Source organism: Pyrgilauda ruficollis, unplaced genomic scaffold, assembly GCF_017590135.1.
Source record: "Pyrgilauda ruficollis isolate IOZ18807 unplaced genomic scaffold, ASM1759013v1 scaffold8, whole genome shotgun sequence".
In the NCBI taxonomy this organism is placed as follows: Eukaryota; Metazoa; Chordata; class Aves; order Passeriformes; family Passeridae; genus Pyrgilauda; species Pyrgilauda ruficollis.
In genome coordinates, this window is record NW_024529932.1 from 1210955 (window position 1) to 1231507 (window position 20553).

The window sequence follows — 20553 nt, forward strand, 5'->3', positions numbered from 1 at the left end:
TCAAAAGTCAAACACAGAAAAAGTCATGAAGTTCCTCTTCCAGACAGAGCTCACAGGTAGTCCTCTTTCTATCCTTGGAAAATAGAGTCTATCTCTTTCTCCTTGGAAAATAGAGTCTCATATTAGCCAAGTGTTGGCACTGTTTCACAGCACCTCTTCTCAGCTGGTGCTGAAGTAAGACATGGGATGGACTCCGAGGGCTCCAGCTTTTCTCTGGATATCCTTCCTTCATTCTTCAGAGATGGCATCAGCAGTTAATATTAGACAAGCAGCTCAGAGCAGACTTCTATTTGCAGCTCGGCAGTGATTCACCTCCCATTCAAATGGAATAACAGATTGATGGGCCCCAGAACAGGTGCTATGGGATGGCAATAAACTAAATATAAGATTTAAATATTTGAAAGGCTCCCAAATAACTATTTCTCTTTTTAAAAAATGATTTAGAGATAAAATCTGGGCTCTGACCAAGGTTAATATTGATGCAAGTGTAGCCATAAACAGGATGTGAACTAAAACCTGCACAAGGTACAGAGAATTATATTAGCCTGACACATTTACCTCTCTGATTTTAAGATGAACTATGAATTTTATCATGCAAGTGAGAAGGCAAGCTTTTAAAATTCATAATCTATTTTAAAATGCACTTTGTGTTAAGATCCAGATAATTCTGCAAAGAAATTATTAAAAATTTAGGTAAGATTCTCTGATATTAAAGTTGTTCTTATCTAAAGATGTCTGCCTTTATTTCAACACAAGTATTTCACGTTGGGAAGATGTCAATTTCCATGTGGCAGACTCCATTATGAAAAGGAAAATACATGGAGATATCAGATAAAGAAACTCCCCCGTTGTCATGGTGACAGCAATTAGCAGCAGTTAGAACAGCAGACAATGGATTTAATGGTTTGGTCTAATAGTGACTTAATTACTTAGCAGCCTAATTTGTCTATCAGCATTTCAATACACAGGAATAATTCAGCACTGTGCTCCCACTACATGATGCCTTCACTTAGCATTTTGAGTCCATTACAAGGAGAATTGCAGTAGCATCATTACCATAAATATTTTTGATTTCATACGTGCTGGGCAGGCCAAGGTAAATGGCCTTCTATAGTGATCTCACTTGAGCACCTCCTGTCACACAGCAGAGAGCCTGCTAGGCAGGAGAGAGCAGTCTGTGCTCATCGTACTGTGAGAGTAAAAAACAACCTGGATTCCACTGCACTTGTATCTCCTTTAAAATGGGGGGAGAATTTCAAGCTAGGCCAGTCAAGGGTATACATCATGGCATATGTCAGGAATACATTTTCTTTTTTACAGATGCCGAATAAATGCCCTTCTTTTCTCCTCCTCATTATTCCTTCAGGCTGGAGGAATGGCAAATAACTTCACATCAGCTCTCAAGTTGATAAACTGGGTTGCAACTGTTGTTTCCCATCAGTGGAATTGGCTCAAATTGGAGGCCATGAAGCAGCACTCTGCTGTTATGAATAAAAAGTTACCTATTTTTGTTTAAGATTCCACAGCTCACATCTGCCTTGGGGGAGTGAGAACTTCAACACTGACTCGTCCATTGCTGGTAAGTTCTATGTGCTGCCAGTGGCTCCAGGACAGACTTATAAAGAGTGTAAACCACTTAGGCTAGCATTGCTGTCTCTTCTAGGTTTGGGATTTCTTCATTGACCAACAGAATATTCTGAGTTGTGAAGACCAGGTAAATCTGTATTATACAAGAAATGTGTATTATTGAAAACAGAGCGAAAAATGGCAAAATGGGTAAGTAACACACACGTGAGGTTTTTTCCAGCCCAAGCACAATTAAACTACAATGTGAAAAACAGAAGAGGCAAGACTTGTTTGTGCCTTATCACATGGCAGAAATTTGAAATGTCTCTGTCAGGAAGAAGATATAACAAAGAAGCTTGCTTAGGAACGCTGTACATATTCAAAGCTCTTTATATCCTTCTGAACCTTCCCAAACACTGGGTTTACTCCCATGTTCCATGGTTTGTCAGCCAGCACAATCATTTTTGTGTTTATGAAGAAGGATGACCATGACATTGATAGAGCTAGAAAGTAAGCCAGCAAAAAGAAAGGTTGTTTTTAGCCAAGTCAGTTACCCATTCCTTCTCCACAGAGAGACCTGTTTCAGCAAAACAGGGCAAAATGTAGAGAAAGACAAGGAGCTGATGAAAAATCAAGGAGAAGTGCTCACTTCAGCACTGCCACATCAAAACATTCATTGAGTAACCTCAGATTTCATTTCTTGTCAGATTTTTCTCTTTTGATTAGTTGCCCTTTTCACCCTAATTTAACGGTGGAGCAGCTACCTGCCTTTGGCCACATTTAAAGCAAACACTGACTGGTAGTGTTAACCTCTGCTTTTTTCTCTCTTACATTTTGAGGGTTCTTTTGTTTTGGGAGTCTTGGAATTACTCAACCACCTTTTAAATGTTTGGTATTAAGCCTATGTAGATTAAAAGCTAGACAGTACTGTAAATAAAACAAATTACAGTACTCAGTAAACTTGATTTTCCTTTTCTCAACCAAAGGAATGTGAAGGTCTCCAAGCCTTGTTAAATCAAAGCAAAATATTAAGGTCTCACATCTCTTGAAGTTACTGAATATCTTGGCACATCCTATTCTCCATGTCTCAGGTGATTTTCCTTTAAGCTATGAAGGACTTTACTTTTCAAGTCCAAATCCACCTTGAAATCTGACTTTGCGTCATTGTCACTGCTATGGGGCTGGGAACCAGGCTCAGTTACACCACCTGAAAATTCTTCAGTCATGATTTAAGAAACATGACCAATAGCTAATAGTCCTTATTACTGGTTTTTCACACCCTTTGCCCAGAGGGATCATCCTGTGCCCAAAGGTGATTTGACATTTTTTGGAAATCCAGGGTAAGTAAGTGAAGGACAAGCCAGATTAGTTGATAAGGGTATGCAGAAATTTTCAGAAGGTGTAAAGTCTGTGCCCCAGGAGTGCTTGTGAACAGTCTAAAGAAAATCAGAAAATATGGCCTAACTTGATGATTTTAACTTGTGCTTTTCACCGATTGCATATGCATATATAATGAAGTATTTTTTGCCAGCTCCATGGAGTAACGTCACAAGAAACAAATATACACATGATATATCAGAAAAAGTTTAAAATGCACTACTTTCAAATCCTTAACTTCTCTTCAGGAGACAGTTTGCACTGTGAGTATATGCAATTCATTCCACAATGTTTTCACTGTTTTAAGAGAGATCATACTCACTTTCCCAGTGCATTCATTTTATTTGAGATTTAATATCAAAACAGAAATCATCCCCTTTACCATATACTGATAGGGTTTTTTTTATTGTTTACATGATGAGGCCATTGCTGAATCCTTGAAATTAATAGGATTTTTGCCATTTGCAGTAATGGAAAGAGACTGGCACTCTTATTTTCTCTTTGGCCAAGGAATTGTCATGAATCATAATACAGGACTGACTTCTTTTACCATGGATTTACCACCGTTAATGTGGTTTTTTTCCCTTTATATGGAAAAATCTTGTTCTGAGTTAATAAAGTTTTGTATATACTGAGCTCCTGTACTCTGAGATGGGCAAGGGATAAGAAGAAGCTTTTTCTGTTAATATAGATAGGAAATTTCTTTCCTGCAGATTCAAAGGTGAGGACATCATATTTGCCTCTCCAATTAAGTGTCAGATACTCAAGTCAGTAAAGTTATTTTATATTACTGAAATATCTGATCAGACTCTTAGCTCAGTGGGAAAAAGGGTTCCTAGAGTGAAGAGCATCAAACAGCTTTCCTCCGTGTTAATACCAGTATATGAAAACAAACTTTACTTTAATCTGTGATCTTTTAGTCTCATGGTAATTTAACAGAAAAAGTGAGGGGAACTTAAGGGTCATAAACATGAATAGTTCTAATTTACACTGTCTGAGAAAATAGTCTGTGTAATTGCAAATAGTATAATTCTTTAAAATACACAAAGTGGAAGAGTCTCTTGGAAGAAAAATAAAAAAGTCCAAACAAAAGCTCTGGGAGAGTTTCCTTAGTCTATACGGTTCTGTCTTTATGGTAAAATTTAGAGAGATACTGAGCAAGAAGAAACCAAGAGTTAACATCAGATGTCAGTGTATTTACACTGCAATGCTGTGCCAATTATTACGGGCATATTATTGCCCTGCCTTTTGTCATAAAGAAACTTCATGTTTCGTGCAACCTGGGTTACTGCACAACAAAGAGTTTTGTCAGATAGGCACGGCACTACCTGCCAGCCCTCCTATAGTCCATTTTTCCAAAGGATCAATCAGGATTATTTTCTAAAAGATTTTTAACTCTTTCCAACAAGAAGGCACTGAGGTCAGAAAATTCCCTTAAACAGGCAATGTTAAAGGCAAAACAAGAAATATGTCCCAGTGGAATGCAGAGAGGTCTGGTATGACAGGAACTCTTCAATGACATAGAAGTTGAAAAGAAATCAGCAAAACCCATGACTGTTAATAATTACATGGCATGGTGAGAAGAACCAAAATCAGGATGACTACAAAATAACATGAATTAGAAGATTAGATTAATGTTTTATAAATGTATACATATCAAGAGGAAAACAAAAAAGAAAGAAGAGCAAAAAAGAGATGAGAGGGAAACACATTTTTCTTTGGTCTTTACAAAAAATTAGTAACAGTCACAAAAAGTTAAGACAGTTTTAATAGGAGAATAAGGGTTTAGACTATATAAAGTGAAAGAACATCTTAAAGAATATTTATATAAATTTGGTTACACAAATCATGGAAATGATGAAATTAATCTTAGGAAATAATGAAATTAATCTTAAACTACCGTGAACTAGCAGATCATATTTAGGATATCCAGCAAGTGAAGAAAAGCATATATAAGATTTTTTCCAAAAGAGAGAGAAAGGACATTAAGGGGAAGCCAGGCTAACTCAGATTTATGCAAGGATAGTAGAATAAATAATTTAAATAATCTAATTTAAAGAGAATAAATTATCTAAAACTACATTGTTTAAACCTACATTGTTTAAACCTACAGAATACTAATGTAAGGAGAAACAGCCAATATGGTTTTGTCAGGAGCAAGTCAATCTGTTTTCTTTTTTGACAGGGTAATCATCCCAATAGACAGGGTAGCAGGAAAAGACATGATACATCTTGACTCTTGTGTCGACATTGCAAGTAAAATAAGTAAATGGAGCTAAGAATGTGGAAAAAAAATCATTCTCACAATGAATCAGTGGTTCACTCTCCACACAGTATGCATTTGATCAAGGGCATGCTGCTCTTCAGAGCCAACCTACATCTATTTCTATGCAAAATTTTAATTAATAGCTTTGATGGCTGCTAGAGAGCATATTGCACAGTTTGTGAATGATTCAGATCTAGGAGGAGCTGGAATTCTTTTGGAAAATGGGATTTGACAAAGGCAAATAACAAAGGGTTCCCTGGAATCATGAGGTTATACAGAAAGAGACAGACTGTGCTCAGCAAGGAAATATTCAACAATCAAAACGAGAAATAATGACCAGGCAAGATGGACCATAGGCCAAAAGTGTGCAAGTAGTGTCATTCTGCTACAAAATCACAAAAACGCCTGCTTGGGATGGTGACAGAACAGTTTCATGGAGGTCAGAAAACTGAATCAATCTCCTGTGCTTGGTGTGTTTGAGATCTTAGGTGGAATATCCTACCTGCTTTTAGGGACAATGCCTTAGAAAGTTTGCAATCTGTATTGAGACATTTTAAATAACTGATGTTTAGAATATCTAAATTGTTAGAAGAAGCTGAAGGAATTTGATTCGGTTAGTCAAGAAAGAGAAAAAATAAAAGACTGAAGGAAACATAATAATCTTCAAATACATAAATGACTTTTAGAGAAAGCTGTTCTTTGTTTGACATAGGAAGAAAAAAATATAATCATCATACCCTGCAGCAAAGGCTGTTTACCTCAGATATTAAGAGGATTTTAAGAGCAGGTTGGAGGAAATTGGGTCACATTTGGGCAAACTATATAAGTCTTCCATGGAGACAGAAAATGAATAACCTCTATTTTTCTGCGTCTATTGTAATGTAAAGCCCATCTGAGCTTTTTGAGAAAAATCCATTGCCTCTCCTATAACCAGTTAATACAGCTCCTCTCACAGCAGTGAACCCTCCTCCCTGGTGGAAGTCAGATGTGCAAAATATTAACAAAATCTGAATATCACAAGAGGTCTTAGGGACACCGGAGAAATACCACCCATTGTGGGATTTTCTGTTTTTGATGAGGTGACCCACAGAGTACCTCTGCTGTTTCTGAGACATCTGCCAGCCCAGATTTCAGCTTTGGCCTCACCAATGTTAGTGTTTTATATAAAGTAAATAATGCAGTATTTTCAAGCAAGTAATCACAAATTCTTAGAGATGCAAAGAAGCTCCATAGGAGCTGCCGGCTTTTCTGTCATTTCCACAGTTTTTTTCCTCTGGACTCATTCAGCTGACAGTGTTGTCTCTCAAGGCAACTATCACCCACTGCAAGGATTTCTATCTCAACCAAATCAGGAGCTCTGTGTTTCTTGCATTGATATTTTCATGCTGGTTATAACTGATTTATCAAAAATATCCTAAGTTCATTGCCAGTGTATGATACTGTTATCTCAGGATGTTCATGTTCAGGTCAGAAAACTGGACTCTGTTGGTTTTGGGGGTTTTTTACTTAGGAAAACAAGCATTGCAGCAGAAGGAATTCTTTTCCTTATGGTTCACTCTGCTGCTCCAAGTTACTGGAGTGCAAAACTGGTGCAAACTCCAAATGCACCCTTATATTTAGTCTAATTTTCACAGCAACAGCCAGCAGCCTGTTTATCACTTTTAAATGAAATAATTTATTTTAGATCACAATCTGTGGCCTTATCACTGTCACCATGTTGACAGTTTATCTGTCTTAAATCTCACCTACATGTTCTTAACAGCATTGCCTGGCTGCAAGGTCTTGGCCAGCTGCTGGGTGTCAATAAAAGAGGTGACAACTTCTGCATGAGCTGCCTGTGTACAGCTGTTTTCCTCCCTCTCTTGGGGTGCAGAGCAACACTGCTGTGGTTGTGGAAAGAGGGATGGCTGAGCAGCCTCCACATCACAGTTTTGTCAGGATTTGCTGCCACCTGAGAGCAGGGGGGTTTAACACTGTACTGCCAGAAGTTTTTTGTCCTACTGAGTAAGACATTGTGACCCAGAATGGATCCAGAACAGTGTCCAGGCACCTGACCTGGGTGCACGTTTACACTTTCTTCACTACATAAAGATCCCTAGCACCAGGGTCTCTTTGGGGTTGGTGTCTAACAGACTATTACAGAGACTTTGCCTTTTTTTCTCTTTCTAGTACAGCCAAGTCCTCAGGAAGCAGAAGACCCAGAAAGCAGCAAAGCTCGATTCACCTCCTTCCACATCTGGAGGGGTTTCAAACCCACATTTCCACTCCTGAGGGATGGGCACCAGTCCTTCAACACTCATCTGCACTGGTGGGGAAACCACCACGACCAACCCTTGAAACCTGCAGCCAAATAGCCCAAAGGAGGTGGAAAAGGAGCCGACCTGTGAGGGAAGGGAGACAGCAGCTGCCTGCATTATTTTCTCTCTATGCAATGACTAATCTAAAGTATATGACCAAGATTAAATGGTGCTTGAAGGCAGACAGAGCCATCTCTGAGAGCTCAGTGGGGTGAAGCCCAGGTACTGTAGCTGGTGAGACTGGGCCAGCAGCTCCAGGAAGGGTCACACTGCTCTGCGAGGGGAAGAGGGAAGAAGTAATCCAGGACAGGCACCTCGAGGATGACAGAAAACAGGGGAGAGGGATGACTTGATGAAGACTGCTTTACTTGGCCTTATTTTATTACCTTCTTTTGCTGGTTTTAGTTATAGGTGTGCCCACTTTCATGCTGCTGTGACAAACATTTCAGAATCATCTTTAATAAACACAGAAGTAATCCAGCTGAAGCAGTGTAGCTATTCAAATGCTTAAAATAAAGCATATGATTCCTGAATCAAGACTTTAATAAGTTAATTACATTTCACAATTATGCCTTTTTATAAAGGCAGCAGCCTTATTTCCTCATGTTAACCATAAATGTGCAAAAAATGAAAGAAAGAACAAATTTTCCATCCTAAGTAATTGAGTTCTGTTTTCAAAAGGAAAAAGTTTTTCATGGAAACACTGTTTGAAGTTTATTCAATAATGCTTTTAAATAATTCCTTGGTATATTTGCATTTTTCCTCCCCTTTTTATTTTTGATATCACCATAATGGAGGGACTAAAATAACATTTAGCTTAGAACCATGTCTTTTTATATGTTCCAATTGTTCCCATTATTACAGCTGACAGAGATAAAGTGGCATCTGAGGTGTATATATAGTATATACAAAAGAGTCTCTGAGATAAATGTTCTGTGATCCTTAAATACTTTTCAAATGTCTCCAAAGGGATTTAGCCTCAATAAAGAAATTTAACAGAGAAAAGCAATTTCTGATTACACAGATCTCCTTTTTTTGCCATTTAACAGGGTTTAAATTGAATCACTGACCTAAAATATTAATTTTGAAAGTGACTTGTAAAAAAATTCAGAAAAGTTGTTTATGCTTTCAGTTTTGTTCTGTGAAGACAGCTGAATGGCACAAAAATGCATCTAGCATTGTCTGCTTGTTCTAAATAATCTCTTTTAGTAGGATTAGTCACAGTATTCCATTAAGAGAAGGAGCAATTAATTATGTCTTTGTGAAACGAAGAAGAAAAGAATCTTTGAAATGTTCTTTCCTCCTCACCTTCTCCATTTAAAATATAAAATAGCATTATGTATTTTTCAGCTATGGAAAAACTTTCAGTCTTCACTTTGAACAAAAGCAGTAGGAATGAGCAGTACATGACACAAAATTAATTTGAATTGATTTTTTCGTAGGGTATAAGAATGCCAAAATTAAAAGGATGCTTGATTTAAAACAACCAATAATCCATGAAGCAAGGCTTTGCTGCTACAGAGCTGTCAGCAGTTTTGGTAAAGCATTTGTGCTCAACCCAAGAAAAAAAAAAATTTAATGGTTTGTTTGGATGTTTGAAACATTGATAGTGGCTCTCCTTGTCCTCATCACCCTGGCATGATTTTGCTTAGTATGATAATGATATAATGTTCATTAAAGCCCCTAAGGTTTTTTTTCTACCTTTTGTTACAAGGTTTGCACAACAGCTAAAAAAAATACAAGATCTGAATATTTCTCTGTGGAAAAAATAGCAGGAAGAAAAATTTCTGGAAGAAAGAAACAGGAGGTAGAAAGCTACAAAGGAGAGCAGTGTAATAAGAAGGATGTATTGCCAACTCCTTGATAAACTTAGAGAAAATGACCATGGATTATTGAAAGAGACTACAGGGCCAGTGGGGGCAGAAAACACAATATTGAGAAACCACTATTTTCCATATGTGGGTTGTGTAAATGGTACAACAGAGGCACAAAGACTCTTGAAAAGATTAATCTGAGAACCCCCAAAAGGGAAAAAAAACCTCATATTAGTCTGGAACTGTGCATCAATAAGTAATTGTGCAAGAACCACATCCTCTCACTAAATTTAATGGGACTGTAATCAAACTACCTGCTAGAAAATGCTTTAAAATGTTCACTGCATAAAAGTTTACTACCAGAAAAGAAGAAAGTCTAAGGAAAATTGGAAGGGGAAGCCAGAAGGGTAAAATGCTGGTAGAGAAGTGTGAAAGTGGTGAATGCTCAGAATATGTGTACAGCACCTATATAAATGCTGCTCTTCAAAAGATATCAATTTATAGGCCAGTGATAAAGCTTGCTGGTGACACAGGGTTATTCAGGATTACCAGCTGCAAGGATATGCAAGAAAAAATCTCACATGAAACAAATGACTGGATGCAAAGTCTCAGAAAAGTATTTGTGGATAACTACCAGGTTATGTGCATTGAAAAAAATAACTAAGGGTACAGGCACAGAGGTACACTCTGTTCTTGCTCAGGAAAGCTATTGAAATCATCATAAGACACATTTTCTTTGCCTTGAAAAGTATCAGATGAGTGTTCAAACCCAGTCAAAACAGTAGTCAAATATTAAGAACAAAAATTAAAATGCAGAAGAATGGTAGAAGATAAATACTTGATGCACCCATATCTTGAATACTTCATGAAATTCAGGTTTTCTCCATCTCTGGAAGGATATAGGTGAACCAATAAAGGTCTTTATAATGATCAAAGGTGCAAACTGATTATGTATGAGAACATAATACGGCTCTTCACCTAATTAAATAGAGTGTCATCACAAAAGTGTCTAAAAGGAAGTGTATAATTCATACTGCTTCTGAGGGAGATAGCATCCTGGAATTCACAAACTATATTATATAATAGTGAATAAGGAGAAAATTTCTGTGCTTTATTGCAACAGGAGAACCACAGGGAAACATTCAAAACAGAAAAAAAATATATATTTAATTAAATTGCAGATTAGTTTGACATGTGAATTGGTGTAATCAGAAGTACAAGTGAGTCCAAGAAAGTATCCATGGAGGGCAGATCCATCCCTGGCTATCAGATACAGCTTTTACGCTGCAGAACACAAGAGAAAAAGGGACAGAGCATCACTTTTCTTCCCTTCTTTTTTTTCTTGTACCTCTGGTGCTAGCTGCTGCCACAGCTTCATGCTGGAGGGACATTTTCTCTGACCCAGAATAAGTTTCCTCTGTCCTGATATTGTTTTCACCACCTGCAAGTTTCTGTATTTATTGCAATCTAGGACAAAGCTACTTTTGATTTAAAGTACCATTCACTATAATAAATGCACCCTCAAGCATCTGGACCCTTGTTTTATAGTGCTTGGACGGTGGAAAATCACCTTAAAATGTGCTGAACTGATGGTGAGAGATTTCTAGGGGTAGCACTGAAGGACCAGAAAGACCTTATTGTAGTCTTTCAACGATTAATGGGGGCTTGCTAGAAAGATGGAGAGGAACTTTCTAAATTTATTTATATTAGATAATAGGAACTGTCATTGCAGGCCCTGAGCTGGGTAATAATTAGCATTGACTCCATGATTCCAGAAGGCTGATCAATCACTTTATTATACTACGCTTGTTAAGAAACCCATCACCCTTAACGACAGGCACGATCCAGGTGGACCCAATTGGTCCTTCAATCTAAACACCATCATAATTGGCCAATTAAGAAACCACCCTTTGGTAAACAAATCTCCATCACACATTCCACATGTTCACAACAACAGGCGCAGCAAGTGAAGATAAGAATTGTTTATCATTCTTTTCTCTGATCTCCTCAAAGCCTTCCCCAGGACAATGCCTGGGAAAGTTGTGCGTTGCTCTCTGTGGCCGGGGAGTTGCTGCCACAAGGAACTTTTATGATGAGGTTTTATGATGAGGGCGGTGATCATATGTCATAAAACATATGTTTTTTATCATAAAACAAATGTTTTATGATGATGAGACACTGGAACAGATTGTCCAGAAAAGGTCTGGATGTCCTCTCCTTGGAAGTGTTCAAGGCCAGGTCACCCGGGGCTCTGAGCAAACTGGTCTAGTGGAAGGTGTCCCTGTCCACGGTGTGGGAATTGGAAGCAGGTGATCTTCAGGTTCCTTCCAACCCAAACTATCCTATGATTCTGTGAAATATTCTCTCCAGTGCCATTGACTCATCAGTATGGAAGGAGTTGCAGGAGAGGCAGATCTGAACTGATTCCACTGGAGGGGAGGGAAGCAGGCTCATGTCACTGCTGGGCTGCAGTCAGGCCTTGGTGTTTGTGCCTCACTGCCAGCTCAGCTCCAGCTCTGAAGCAGCACCTATACTGCACAGTGCAACTTGCTCGGTTTAAACAATTTCTATAGACAACGACTTTGATGTCAAGGAAAAGAAAAAAAATATTTTTGAGCTGCTTTCTTTAAGTGAATGTGATTCCATGGTGGTCTTGGAGTATCACAGGCTTGGCTATGATTAAAAATAGTCATGTGCATTATGATGATGATAATCTGTGATTTCTGGATAGTGTGATGTTGTCCCATGCAAATGGAGCAACAAAAAAACCTTAGATTTAGGCATTTTTTTTAAATGGAATACATCACGCACAGCTTTTAAAGTTATCTGACATATTTATCTTGACAACACTAAAATTTTGTTCAGTGTGAGATTGTATTAATAAGCTGTAATTTCCTTAATGATACTTGATGCATTTTTAATTACAAAGGCCACAATATTTCAGTATCAACATCTCAACTATTGCTAGAAGACCTAAGCCTTTGGAATTGATTTCTGTTGATCTCAGAAAAGGGAAACCTACAGGCAGAGCAGTCAGATAACTGAATGTTAAAATACCTTATTTTTTCAAAGCTTGCCTTTTGATCCTCACATTGCCACTGAGACTCTGAATGCATCATTCATTGCAGCGTTTTCCTATGACAGCTGGACTGCATGGTGTTATTCTTTTAATTGTAAAGTGTCTGAGGCAAAATGGATCTGATGGTGAATGGCTACCCTGACAGGCACTTAGAGGCTACACACACAGAGCTTCAGCTAGCATTTTCTGTACTTATGTTTCTAAAAAGAATCAATCCTTTATTTATTTTTCCTTGAAAGACAGATTGTTTCTCTGTGGAAGCCATCATTTCTGCTCAATCTAGCACAGGGCATTTTCTTTGATGGAAATATAAGGTTGGATAATTGTCATTAATTCTATTGCTTTTTGTTTTCTGTGTCTTTAATATGTGCCCTTTTCCTTCCAGCACAATTACAGGATTTAACATTCCCTTGATATAGCAGAACCTTTGCCAGAATCCCTGCTGTGCGCCAAGACCTAATCAACCTCGATGTTTGTTGTGAATTGCTCCAAAGCTGCTCAGCCTGAGAGCAGTACCTAACCTGCAGCACTGTCATTCTGCAAATTCCTGACAAAGTCTGAGACCAATTGCCCTTTCTGATGCAAAAATTTTTATTGAAATGAGAGTGAAGTTTAAACTGGGTTCTGGCTCAAGGGAAAATTCATTGCTTGAGTTTCACCATCCTGCTGATGAGGTGTTCACATCTTGCCTGTTTGTCTGATGGGAGGTGGGTATTACACAGGAGTGAGATTGTTTTAATTGTATGAATTTGTTACTGGAAAGAAGTAGACAAATGCTAGTTGGCCAAGTGTCTTTCACCAACATTTTGATTCAACATTCCAGGTTGCTTTGCCACTGACCAAATAGCCATTCACTGAGAAAAGATCATTTTGTTGATTATTGCCAGTCTGACAGATGTCAGTTGTTTCAACATTTCTAAATTCTGCCGTGTTTTTAAAATACAACAGTGTGGTAGGGACTCTTTAAAGTTAAAGTTAGCAGCATGTCAGAGATGATAAAGGTACTACAACCACACGTAGCACAACAGAAGATAATTGATGTATTCCTGCGGTGCAAACCATCAGCTTCCAGTGTGTCAGAGCCAGTCCCTGCCCCTACACTCTGTATTCATTAGCGCCTCAAGGGATACTTATTCACCTTATCTGTTCTCTTCTAGTGATACACCATTTTTCAACTGGAAGAGAGGCGCATGCAAGTGATAAAAGAGATGGCTCACATCTTGAGAGTAGGAGGCCAGATAATGATATATGTGTGGGCAATGGAGCAAAAATGGGGAAGATTTGAAAAGCAAGACTACTTTGTTCCTTAGAAACCTTCACCTCCTTCCTGCCCCTCAGGTGAGCCTTGCTCACATGGAGTACAAAAATCAATTCTTCACAGGGACAAAGAACTGGCTTTGAAACAGCCCTGTCATAAGCTGGATGGGACTTCAGAGCTTTGCAGGACAGCACAGAGCTCATCCTGCAGAGGGGAGAAAAAAGCACTGTGCACAGTGTCAGAGAAATCTCTGAGATGGCCTCTGTTCTCAAGATCACTTGACTCAGTATTAGATTTGGGCGATCAATGGCACCAAGAATGGCTCGTTAGTTATGGCAATTACAGTGTTGAGATGAATGAATGAAAAAGGGGAGAAAAAGTTGAAAAAAACCCAAAGCGCATAGCTTTCCGAAACGTACTTCTCACTTTTTCTACGTTGCAAACTGAGTTTTTAAAATACAACAACTTTTGAAGCGACTGTTAAACTTGTGCTGCCCATGTTACCATGCTGCCCAAAGGCTTTCAGAAGCTGCTATGGAGAATTAGGACAAGCAACTGTACAGCTCCCTAATGGCAGCAGGTAGTCATCGTGGCTGCAGCAGAGTGTATTTACCTGACCTGATATCACGTCAGAATGAATTAGCTGTAAGACAACAATTTAAAATAGACCATCACCTGTTGGGACCCAGGACATTCCTCTGTCTGTCCTGGGTGATTCAAGACCCTGGCAAGGGTCTCACAGACCTTGGTACGGAGTCAAAAACACCTGTGCCTTTGATTTTAGTCCATGGAAAAAATTAGCAATTTTGTGTGAAGATTTACAAGCCACAAGAGTTTGAGTAGAATGATACTTAATCTGTCACAGGGTGAAAAAGTAGAATTTTGGGGTTTTAGAATGGGGGTTCAAGAGGCAAGATAGAGGAATCTGGGCATGTCCTGTCCTTCTTCTCCTTCTTCTTGTCCTACATCTTCTGCTGTGATGGTGACACTTCTTGATTGGTCTAGAGTAGACATAGACTGTGTAACATAAGTGCTAGGTATTGGAAAATTACTGTAAATAAATTACATGTAGTTCTTAGTATAAAAAGTTAACACCACCCCAAGGGCAGGCACTGTGCCACAACCCAACCTGCTGGACAGATCTCAGCAGGTCAGGGAAAGAATGTAATAGATACGAAAAAATAACCTTGAAAAGCAGAACCGAAGAATCTCAACTTCTTCTTCGGTCGCAGGGCTGGGGAAAAAAAAAAAAAAAAAAGACTTTATAATACCTCGGGCATCATCTCAACCACAGAAACCTGAGAATCACCCAAACCAAGGAGCTTTCTTGCTAACCTCAGAGCAAAAGTAGGTGCTTCTATGCAGAAAAAAGTCAGTGAGAGTGCCCTGACCAAGCACAGCTGACAGCAGACAGGTCCTGTTTGGGCCTGACTGAGGTACTGCTACTTTTTTAACGACAAGAAACTGGCCAAGCTGACAGAGCACCATATTCCTGAGCTACTCATTTGTACTTTGACCACACCAACAGGTGCATGATCACAGAAAACACTAAAGTGTGGAAGTTCTAGGGAAAATTCCCTTATTGAAGTGCACAGGGAATACTTAGAGGTTTTCTTTTTTTTGAAAGCTCAGCACCTTTGAAAACAGTTCCTGAAATTTTTATAGCCTTGGGTTTGTTTTGGTGAGAAGGGCATGTATAAGGAAGAAGCTGCTTTTAAACTCTCAGGTTCTGTGACTGTGTTTTCTTTGATTTTGTTCTTAAAATACATCGTTATTGAAATTTTTTCCTAGAGTTATTATTTCAGGCTGAGCACACTTTAGCACACTGATCCCTTTTCATAAACAGCTGCCAGCTGTGTTTTGTTGCTTGAAAATAGATAAAAAACAGTTGGAAGGTGATTGCTGGATTATTTTTATGTGTGCATTGAAAGTCTTTGTTGTTCATTTATTACTACATAATCATTCATGTCAATTTTTATTTTAAAATTTATTGTACTCTGCCACTTGATGTAACATAACATGGAAAGTAAGTGAAAGATACACCATTTTATTACAGTTCCACTTTGTCAGCCCATATGATATTTCCAGTCATACGAGACAGACTGGCTTTTATGAGAATTACTGGGTGTACAGAGCCCTCATGGCAGAGGCAGTAACTCATGACACTGTCACATTCCAGAGATATTTTCACAGCCTTGGAGCAGCCACAGCCAAGGAAGCAACGAGATACTTGCCTTCCTGTACGCCACTACATGACCCCTCAAAAACACAGTTTTAAAAGGGGGTTCATGTTTTAAGGATTGCTCTTGCCCTGCCAATAAAATTAGAAGTCAGAAGGATTCAGTAACTCTTATAAATCTCTACAGTGAATGAGCACAGCAGAGAAAACTGTTCCAGTGATTGCTAGTCAACTGAGAAAATATTTATTAACATAATGCTTTTATCTGCAGATTCACCTTTTGCAAAGAAAGTCAGATTCATTACCTGATTTTTATAGATAAAGAAACTGTAACAATTTACTGTTAGACTTTGCAATGTAAAGTAAATATTTGGAGGCAAAACAAACAATAATCCCAAACAACACAGCTACTTTGCTGATATTTATTTATTAATGTCTGTCCATAATTTTGCTTCCTGCTTTTGTTTCCATGGATTTGTGAAGCAGCAAGTCAGAGATCAAACAGATCAAACCTGTTTTCTGAGAAATAAGCCCCTGCATGTTCTTTACATGTCTGTCAGTAGCAGATGTATATCGTGTTTTCAGACCTAGCATGAAAAAGTGCAGCAGTCTCTGGTTTTTAATGCAGCTTTAATTCAGTTTGGATATAATATCTCTAATAACATTTCCTTTACTTCCTTCCATGGTACCGTCATTGTACATCTTGTATTCTCAGGTGGAAGAGCTAGATAGGCTAATCAGTGTCCTCCATCTGTAATGATTGCCTCTGCAGCGCTTCTTTTTTCCCCCTAAATGTTAGCATCATTGTGCAAATGGAGAAAATAACTTTCAGCCACAAAATGTTGCTGCCATTCAGCTCTGTTGACACCATTCCCTTTATTTCATACAAGGATAACCCAGTCCAGCTCTTAAATTAGTGGCCTATATGGGGATGGAACAAGCTCAGCATTATTTACACCATTCTCTAACAGCACCTCTGCTTTTTTTAGTGCATCTTCAGGTTGCCCAAAGCACCTCTGAACCCCTCCATCATATTTGCTCCCCTGGTTCAACAGGCTGTTTACCCACACAGTGCGCAAGAAAAATGCCTCTGATGGTAGCTGCCAGTCCTTGCCCTCAAGCACACCTGATACTCAGCTTTTTCCTGGAAAAACACAGGTATTTTAACTGAACCTGACTACTCCTGTTGGAAGGTTTTAGCCTGTTCCAGCATTCCCTTAGAGCTCATCTCCATTTCCTCCCTCAAGTGCAATGAGTCACCACTAGATTTCTCCTAATGCTGATACTCCTGTCTACCTGATCCACGCCAGCTGTTTCAAACAAGATCCATGTCACAGGGACTATACTAGCTTAGCTGGAAGGATTTTTAATCTCTGGACCACTGTTAGCATCTCTAAAAGCAACTCTCACCTCAACCAGGAGTTAATGTCTTTGTTTTGAATGAAATGAACAGCAAAAGGCCACTTCTGCAGGGAAGTTCTGCCTAAGGGATGGGTCAGACCTGCTGCCACTTGGGATGCCTTGCATTCACAAGGGATCAGACTTAATTCAGACTCTTGCAAGAGAAACAGCTCTCAGACACAGCCTTCAAAATGGAAAGAAAGTAAAAATACATCTTTGTTTGAAAAGATAATGTATTAATAAATCCTCACATTCATGCATGTCAGAAATGTGATAAAGCCATAAGCTCTATTATAAATTCTCGTTTTGATTAGGATGCCAGTAGCAAAACCAGGACTGAGTGCATTCCTTAATTTCTTCAACACAGTCTGCATTTGCAGTCTGCAGGGTAGGCACTACCTTGGGCCAAGGGATATAGGAGGGAAATGCTCTCACTCCTGAACAGCACTTGATCTCAATTTGTTCTCCTCTGTGCTTTTGCAGTTCTGCACTGGATTCTAGAACAGACAGGTACAATTTTTCTGGCTTCATTTAGGCATCGAGTCAGTAGATCTGTATGTAAGTCTAGTTTTGTACTTCTTTATTGCCTATGGAGTTAATGGCAGGAATAGTTCCTTTAGGGGATGAACAACAGAATACACCTTGAAGACTTGTTTGGACTAGCAAGCTCATGTTCAGCACCTGCTCACCTCTTTCCATTGCTTGTGGAAGGAGAATGGAGAGGAGCTCAGTCTTAAACACTCAGACAGATGCATCATCCCCTCCACCTTTTCACCAGGCAGTGCTGATGACACATCCCTGTTTTCTAGAAAGGTTGCTGCTTTTTGTCTTATCTCTGCTTTACTTTAAAGCATCCACTACTCTGAATTTATGGGCATTTGAGCCTCACCTGTCCAAGGGACACTTTCAGAAAAGTTTCCAGTGTCTGACACTACCTCTGATCTATCAATGATAATCTCCTTTACACTATAGAATAATGTATTTTAATATAAATAAAACTAATGTCTTCTCATTTTTTCTGACTTGCAGGTTCCAAAAAATTCCCCGATGTTGGAGATTTCTGTTTTCTCTACAGATGGTTGCTGTGCTGTTCCTAATTTCTTTTGTGGAGCTCTGGGAAATTGTCCTCAGCTACCCCAGGACCAGAAGTGCAGTGCGGGGTCCTCTGTTTTGTGCTTGCCACATGAAGCACTGTCACACTGAGTCCCACCCAGCCCATGCAAAGGTGGCACAGGAGCAGCAGCCAGTGCTGCTCACATCACTGAGACCCTGTGAGCACAGCAATGTTTATCCTCCTTCAGCATAGACAGGTTTGATGAGGGTAAGTCTATCATAAAAGATGTTTGCCCGCTGGGTAAATGTCTTTCTTCTAATTGTTTGCTAATTAGCAAGCAGCTAACCCCACTTATTATCAAAATTCTTTCTCTGGAAAAATGCTGCCAAGTTTCATAAATCCTTTTCCCTCATCCTTTTTAATTTTAAAAATTGTTCCAAGTATCATTTGGTATCTATCACCTAAGGAGGCCTTCTGTTTGAGTTAATCAGCTCCTGCAAGGTTATCTGTGATCTATCTGAAAGTGCTTTAGCCAGCATCTTGCTTTGTGTCTTAATTAGCAATTACTGGCCTAAAATTGTCACTTCCATAGGCATTTGTACTGACCTCTCAAATTAAGATCATCCACAAAATTAAAACTGGAAGAAGCCTATTTGGTCACTTACTCTATCTTCAAAAGTGCATTTATTATTCATGGTGTGTGACAGGGAATATAAGTGTTGGGTATGATTGAGAACACTGCAGGTGCCTAGTCTTTGAAATGTAAATACAATTAATGAGTATACCTGTCTTCCCTCAGGATCTGTCCTTGCCTGCTTTGTCATTCTGATTATTTTTCTTCTGTTTGAAGGGGCTCCTGATTTTCTTTCCTTCCTTCTCACTCAAGACTGAAATAACATTTTGCAGAAGGATTCTGAGGGGTAGAAAGCACAGGAAATATTCCATGGATTTCTCAAAACACGTGCTTTACTAGCATGCCTTTCATATCTCATTGTGACCAGGAGTGAGCTAAGTGTTGCCTTTATACTTTGGCACAAAAATCATTTGACATGAACATACTATCACAAGTTTAAAAAAAGAACACCCGCTTGCTTGCAGTGAAAGCCCACACTGGCAACACTGAGCTATAGTGAAACTGTGCCATTCACTAGCTGTCACAGACTGCCAACTAGAAGCATCACATTTCATAGAGCAAAGTAGGTTGTCCCAGGGAAAACCAAGAAAAATTAGTTGGGAACACATGAGGTCTGCCAAGAGAGAGCAGCACAGTAGGTCCCCAGCTCTGTCTTCAACTTCCCCATGCCCAAACTTTATTTTCTATGATTGTATACAGTGGCTTGCAAAGAGGTTAAAACATATAAGACCAACACCTACACCTTGTCTTGGGATAGAACAGGAGAACAGGAGAACAGGAGAACAGACCTCTCTCTTAGGAGAACACCTAAGAAGGTGCCAGGACAGAGGTGGTGCCTGCTAGGAGAAACACAGATGGACCAGTGGTGTCAGTGGTGAAACTACATGCTTGTAATAGCTAATGCCTCACTCTTATTTAGGAGGTGCCAAACCCGCCTCTACTGAAACGTCACCTAAGGCTCAGATAATTGGGACACAATTTACTAATGCCAGGATTGCTGAAACAGAGCATTCCATTTCTTCCAGAAGTTCAGCAACTGTACGTAACAGTAGAAGACAACTTGTTAAAGGAATGTTTAACTGTTACTGGGGTCAACTCACAAACAAGCAAAGCATCCACGGCTTTAAAAAGGAAAAATCAAAAAAAAAAAAAACCTGGAGTAGGAGCCAGGGGTCCTGGTTAATTTGGACAGAAAATAATTTCAATTTTGATGACAGAGAAAATTCTGAGTCAATTTCTCAAAGTGTTGAAGTTAATGATGAATTATTTTAATCTTAGCCATTTTGTGAAATGTAACTAATTCCTGACATGCACCTTGACTGACGTACTATTGCCTAGCCTTCAGGGTACATTCAACAATAGAGGTCAAATTCTTTAAATAACATTCCTCACAGGAGTTAGCACTTGGGCTTCAGAGATAGGGAATAAAATATGAATGTACCATTCACCCTATGCACAGCTGATCTCTGCAGAGCACAGAAAGTTTCAACAGAAGTACTTGCTGCCTGTAGTTTCTTGATCCTTTTTTTTAAACCGGTTTCACCTCTGGCTTTCTGTGCTATCATGAAGCTGACTCCTCTGCAACCCCTCACACACCTTCTGTGTTTAAGTCCCACGTGGGAGGGAGC